Here is a 6,971-nt window from a genome sequence, read left to right as displayed (position 1 = left end):
ACTGGAGCTTGGTATTGGGTACTGGAACTAAGTATAGCAGCTGACTGATAGAGCCAAGGGGCTCATATGAGCAGAATGGGGGGGCACTGGGAGGGGAGGGCAGCGATTGGGATATAAAATGAATAAATAAATTAATTAATGGAGAAAAATCAAGTAATATTGGAAACACACATACACACACACACACACACACACACAGAGAGAGAGAGAGAGAGAGAGAGAAAGAAAGAGAGAATGAGAGAATACTTAGGAAACTTACAAGTTAGCTTTTAAATTTTTAAATTTTTAGCAACTTGAAACTGGCCATGGTGGCTGGCTGGGTGCCCCAGGAATCAAGCACTGTGTGCCAACTGAAGACCCTGTGGAGGGAGGAGCTACAACATTCTGCAAGGTTAAACGATCGGCTCAAACTTCATGATCACAGGGCTAGAACATCACAAATTCAAAGCCAATTTTTCTTTAAAAAGCCAGGCAGGGTGACCCACTTTCATCCCAGCACTTGGGAGGCAGAGGCAGGCGGATTTCTGAGTTCGAGGCCAGCCTAGTCTACAGAGTGAGTTCCAGGACAGCCAGGACTACACAGAGAAACCCTGTCTTGGGGGGGGGGGGAACAAAACAAACAAGACAGGGTTTCTCTGTGTAGCCCTAACTGTCCTGGAACTCACTCTGTAGACCAGGCTGGCCTGGAACTCAGAAATCCGCCTGCCTCTGCCTCCCAAGTGCTGGGATTACAGGCGTGCACCACCACCGCCCGGCCAAAACCCTGTCTTAAAAAACAAAACAAAACAAAACAAAAAAACCCAAATAACAATAAACCTGCTCCCTTCCACTAACCCCAAAGCAGGGCACTTGTTAGGCGGCGTCTGAGACCCGTAACAGTCCTTTTTTGGGTTTTGTGCTTTGTTACAACCTGCCTACCTGTGTTCCCACCTGTGTGCTTGGTGACTGTCTTGATTAACGACTTCCTTTGTTTTGCAACTAATAAAATCTCACGAACCGGCTTTCACTGTGGATATTATCCTGGGCCATAGCCGCTCACATTTGGCTCAAAATAAAGTGTCGCAGTCCCTTCAGGGGAGAGCTGTGCTCACACCCGCGCGCGCGCGCGGTAAGTGTTTTTCTTCCAGAGTGGGCTTGTCAGTGCTAGCCACTAGCTAGCCCAGCCTCTAGCGGCACCACCAAGATGCAGCAGAGCCCGCAGGCTGCACACCCCGTGCAGACCATGAGCTCCCTAGGAAATCTCCAGGTAACTCAGACACTTCAAGGAGCCCCTGCCGTCCGTCTGGCACAGAGCCCCACGACATGCCACGGACACCTGTGGACACGGGTGGATCTCTCCTGGGGCCATTCACGCCATCTCTTGACACGTTGTACAGGTGAGGCCGGTGAATCTCAGCAGGACAGCCACCCCTGGCGCAGCTGTCCATGCGGCCCCTCCTTAGGTCACATGCCTGAGAGAACGTGGAGGAGGAAGAAGGTAGCTCTGAGGGGGGTAGGGGCCAGGGCAGCACTGGGAAGGGCTTCCCGGGCTGGTGACATTTGATCTTTAAGGAAGAATAGTTTGCCAGTTGAAGGGCTAGGTCGGAGAAGGCTCTTCAGGTAGGACAGATAGACCAGGAGGACTGAGAAAACACAGGAAGTGGGGGTGGGTGGGGTGGGTGGGGCAGGGGCAGGGGCAGGGCAGGGCCACTCAGTTGCAGCTTGTGGTTGTCAGGAACCAAAAGAGAAAAAAAAGTATGGGATTTGAATGAGAAGTTTTTAGAAAACCAGGCTAAAAGACTTGGTATTTATCCTGTCAGGTCCAGTCTGTGGCCCCTGGTAAGAAAGCCACCCTGATACAGAATCATAAATTCACTTAAAATACTGTCAGGGCAGGAGGTGTTGTCCGTGCAAGCGAGAGGCCCTGAGTTCAGTGCCCAGCACCGGCTAAAGAGCCAGGTATGGCGGTTCTACCTGTCACCCCAGTGCTGGTGACAGAAGCTGGGAGCTGCCTGGGGCTGCCTGGCCAGCCGGTCTAGCCACCTCAGTGAACTCTCCCCAGGCTCGGGGAGAGTCTGTCTCAAAAACTGAGGTGGAGGGCTGAAGAGATGGCTTATGGAATAAGGGTACTTGAAGCCAAGCTGAAAGATCTGGGTTCAAATCCCAGGGACGCATGGTGGGAGGAGAGAGCCAGCTCCTCCACACACACACACCCATCTCCACACATAGAATAATAATAAATAATTTAGTCACATTTTTGAGAAATTAATGAAGACCCCTGACATCATCCATGTGAACACGCAAACGCAAAAAAGTTTTGCTTTTGTGTGTGTGTGTGTACCTTTTTTCTGTAACTTGAATGTGTAGTTCTTGAGCACAAACTCTGTAACTACAGCTCCGTGTTGCCGTGGCCTGGCGACTCTGCAAATGTGGAGAGTTCCTAGAAATAGAACTGTAGATGTAGGAGACAGCAAGCAAGGTCTCTGCTGCCGGCCCGCCAACCATCCGTGGAGAAGGCGTGGTCTCTGCCTCCGGCCAGCCAACCATCCATGGAGAAGGCGTGGTCTCTGCCGCCAGCCAGCCAACCATCTGTGGAGAAGGCGTGGTCTGTGCGATGTTTCTACCCGGGCTTGGTGGCGTACACTGGTACTAGCAAGGCAGAGGTAGGAGGAACTCTGTGAGTTCAAGGCTAGCCTGGTCTACCTAGAGTTCCAGGACAACCAGTGTTACATAAAGAGATCTACTTTCGAAATAAAACCAAAACAACAACAACAACAAAATGAAACCATAAAAAAAAAAAAAAAACCAAAGGAAAGAAAGAATGCTTCTAATTCATCATAGATGGATTTTTTTAAACCTTTATTTCTGTGCATTGGTGATTTGCCTGTATCTGTGTCTTATGAGAATGTCAGATCTTGGGGTTACAGGCAGTTGTGAGCAGCCATGTAGGTGCTGGGATTTGAACCTGGGTCCTCTGGGTTCAAATTTCAGCCCCATAGATGGATTTTTAAAAAAGATTTATTTATTTATTATATGTGAGTACACTGTAGCTGACTTCAGACACCAAAAGAGGGTGTCAGATCTCATTATAGATGGTTGTGAGCCACCCTGTGGGTGCTGGGAATTGAACTCAGGACCTTCGGAAGAGCAGTCTGTGCTCTTAACCTCTGAGCCATTTCTCCAGCCCAGATTTTTTTTAAAAATATAAGGAAATTTAATCGGGGAGAAGACCCCCCCAGCCTACTGTTTTTATTGTGAGATTTGGTTTACATCAACTCCTCTCCCACCTGCTCACAGGTCGTCCGTACCCCCGCCACCCCCACATGGCGGCTCTCAAGCTGGTCCTCACTCTGCAGGTGCTGCCCGGGCAGGCTTCTCAGATGCACAGGGCTCTCCTGATCAGACCTGCGTGCTCCTAACAGCTTCCTCAGCCTAGGCAGAGAGCGCGCTCAGCTCAGAGGAGCAGGTGGCTTACCCAAGGTTACACAACTGGTGACAGCTGGGGAGGGAGGGGGCTGAGCCCCAAAGCCTGCTGAGCCTCTGGAGGCCTGAACCTTGCTTTTCTCTTCCTCTTTGCAAAAGATCAAGGGCTCTGCAGATGGCAAGGGCTAGTGTGAGTGTATGTGTGTGTGTGGTGGGGTGTGGGGGGTGTGGAGTATGGAGTATGGTGTATGTGTGTGGTGTGTGTGTGTGTGTGTGTGGTATGTGGGGGTATGGTGTGTAGTGTGTGGTGTATGTAGCATGTGGGGGTGTGGGGGTGTGGTATGTGGTGTATGTGGTGGTGTGTGTGTGTAGTGTGTGGTATCTGTAGTGTGTGTGTGTGTGTGTGTGTGTGTATGTGTGTGTGTGTGTGTGTGTGGTATGTGGGGGTATGGTGTGTAGTGTGTGTAGTGTGTGTGTGTGTGGTGGGGTGATGTGTGTGGTATGTGTGGTGGGGTGTGTGGTGTATGTGGTGGTGTGTGTGTGTGTGTGTGTGGTATGGTGGTATGTGTGGTGTGTGGTATGTGTTTGGTGTGGTGTGTGTGTATGGTATGGTGGTGTGTGGGGGGTGTGGGGTGGGGTGTGTGGTCTATGTGGTGTGTGGTATGTGTGTGTGTTTGGTGGGTTGGGGGGTGTGTGTGTGGTATGTGTGGTGTGTGAGTAGGTGTTGGAGCCAACTTAAGACAAGCTGGGAACTGCTTGCTCAGTGTCCTGCAAGGGGGTGGCAGAGGCAGGCAGCCTCCTGTCTCCTGACACCAGCCAGTGCTCAGAGGCCTCCAGGGAGGGCCAGAGAAGGAGGGCAGGAAGAGGCAGGGGACTCATCAGTGACTGGCAATTACACAGTGCTTTGTCATTCTTAATTAGCTCAGTGGCTCTGCAGCCTGAGGTCTCCAAGGGCGGTCCATGCTGGGCTGAGGGGAAGCAGCTGCAGGGTTCACTGGGGACCGCAGGTGGGTGGGCGGGGCTTCTCAGGAGTACCTCTCCAGATCCCCCAGACCCAGCCATTCCTCCAGGGGCAGAGAGCCCCCGTCTATAAGATACATCGGGGACTAGACAACCAGGCAGCATGTCCTTGGCTCGGTTGTGAGCACCTCCAGGTGCTCCCCAGCGGCTCCACGGGACCCTGGGAACATGAGGACTTCCTGTCTCCTCCTGGAGATGTGCTCAACTGTTGTTGGGAACTGCCCACAGGCTCAGTGTCACTACAAACTTAAGATGACTAGTGTGGCTGTTGGCTGGGCACCTGCTTCATGCCAGGCACTGGCTGACCACTCACAGTGCATGAACCCCAAAAGCCTCTCAAAGCCCTTGAAGGTGGCCCTGAGCCCACTGTACTGACAGGAAAACTGCGATATCTATTAGATTAGAAGAGACACACATAGATGGAGAATTTGGTTGCAGAGATCAGGCCTGTAGAACTCCAAGGTTTGTGCATATGTGTATGTATGTGTAAGCATGTATAAATGTGTATGTGTTCATATGTGTGCATGTGTTAGGGCAAGAAAGGTGGCATACATAGCTAAGGTTTGGATAATGAAGAGTCCACTTAGATTCTGCTGCATGGGTGAGGACACCAGGAAAGACTGGAAGTTTCTAGAAAAGAAAGCACTGTAAGCAGGGAGGGTGGGCCAGATAAGCAGGTTAGCAGGCTGGTTAAAGGTCAGGACTGTGTAAGGACAAGTTCCTCCTGGACGGTTGGCTCTCCCATCTCTCAGGTCCCCTTGGGGCAGCTGGTCTCCACCCAAGCAGCAGAACTCTGGTCGCTGAGCTGAGGCTACCCCGCTCAAAGCTAGTTCCCGCATCTAGAGCACTCCTTCTCCAGAGGCACAAGAGCCCCTGTTTCATCTTCATTCTTCATGGGGCAAGGAGGGTGGATTTAGTGCGCACACAGGTCCCACATAGACAGCTAAGCAGACAGGGCACAATACACCACTGCCAACACCATGAGGTGCAATCCCCACTTCCTCCGTCCCTGTGTGTGGCTTAGAAACAGCCGACATGTTCCTCACAGATCTGTGAGGTCCATGGCACCTTCAAGACCCAAGACCAAGTGCTGGTGACTCCTGCTTCGTGACTCCTGCCTCCTGACTGCCGGCCTCAGGTGCCTCCCTTCGTGGGCTCTCCAAGGCAGAGGGGCCTTTGGAACTCACTCCATGAGACAGACCTGTCTCCAGGACACCCACTTTCCTTCAGGGAGAGCCTGTCTTCTAAAACTGCCTGTCGATGGATTCTGGGGAATCGTAAATATCCAACTCACTGCACCAGTTTGACACTTTTGAGGAAACTGAGGCCCAAGGTCTTTAAACATTTTTTTTTCCTTGAAGGTCAAGCTCATGCCAGCCTCTTTCAGGCTAACCTGCTCTGTCGAGTGACAGAGGAACAGCAGGAGGAGGCTGACTCAGGGAAGCAGGTAAAGGATTTTATTACATTTGACTGACTTATGTTCCTGGGGGGCAGTGTGTGCAGGGTACGGTGGGTATGGCAGTCAGAGGACAACTTTGAAAAGTGGACTCTTTTCTGCCACTATGTGGGTTCTGGCTTCTCACCCAGGCCTCTGTTTCAGTCTCAGTCTCTATTCTGAGAGGCTAATGGCCCAGCCAGCTTGGCGTCTGCTCTCTCACCTGGGCTTGGAGGAAACTCAGGAGGAGAAAAGAAACCATTCGACTAAAACCAGAAGCTGCCCACGCCTGCTGGGATCACCTCCTTCCCACGTCACAGATTTTTATTTTGTTATTACCAAGGGACTCACAGTTGTTGTAGAAGTATTTGTAAAATTAGATCAGATAAGAGAAAAATTAAAAAACAAACAGGAGGGTCAGGTGTGGTGCTGCAAGCCTTTAAACCCAGTACTTCGGAGACAGAGGCAGGTGAATTTCCATGAGTTCAAGGCCAGCCTAGTCTACATAGTGAGTTCCAGGATAGCCAGAAGTATATAGTAAGACCGTGTCTCAAAAAACATATAAATTTTAAAGCAAAAACAAAGCACACCCCCTCAAAAAAACAAAAACAAACAAACAAACAAAAAAACAGAGGTCTGGGGATATAGCTAGTAAGATGCTTGCTAGCGTGGACACACCGCATCACACATACCTGGCATGAGGGGAATATCCCTGTAAATTCTAGCACTTGGAGGCAGGAAGATCAACATCATCTTCATTGGGCTGCATAAAGAATCAGAAGCCAGTAGAAAGCTATATGCCCCAAACAGAGAAACCACTTTAAAGCCTTGTCTTGAATACTAAGTATGGTTTCCCTGCCTCCGTCCTGTAGTTTTAAGCACGCCAGCATTGCATATGGGATGCTAGAGCCCTGGCTGCCGGTCCTAGCCTGCTGTGTGACCTTGGGCAAGCTCCTGCTCCTCTCTGAGCCTTTGTCTCCTCACCTGTGAAATGAGGCTTTGGGCACAGCGACTCAGTGGCGGGGGCCCCTTGCAGCTCTGACCTTCTGTCTCTACTGTCTCTTTCTGGGCGCAGCAGAAGGGCCCCCAGCAGTCTGCCCCTCTGCAGGTGATA

Source organism: Apodemus sylvaticus, chromosome 3 (assembly GCF_947179515.1).
Source record: "Apodemus sylvaticus chromosome 3, mApoSyl1.1, whole genome shotgun sequence".
NCBI classification, from domain to species: domain Eukaryota; kingdom Metazoa; phylum Chordata; class Mammalia; order Rodentia; family Muridae; genus Apodemus; species Apodemus sylvaticus.
This window is presented reverse-complemented; position numbering follows the sequence as displayed.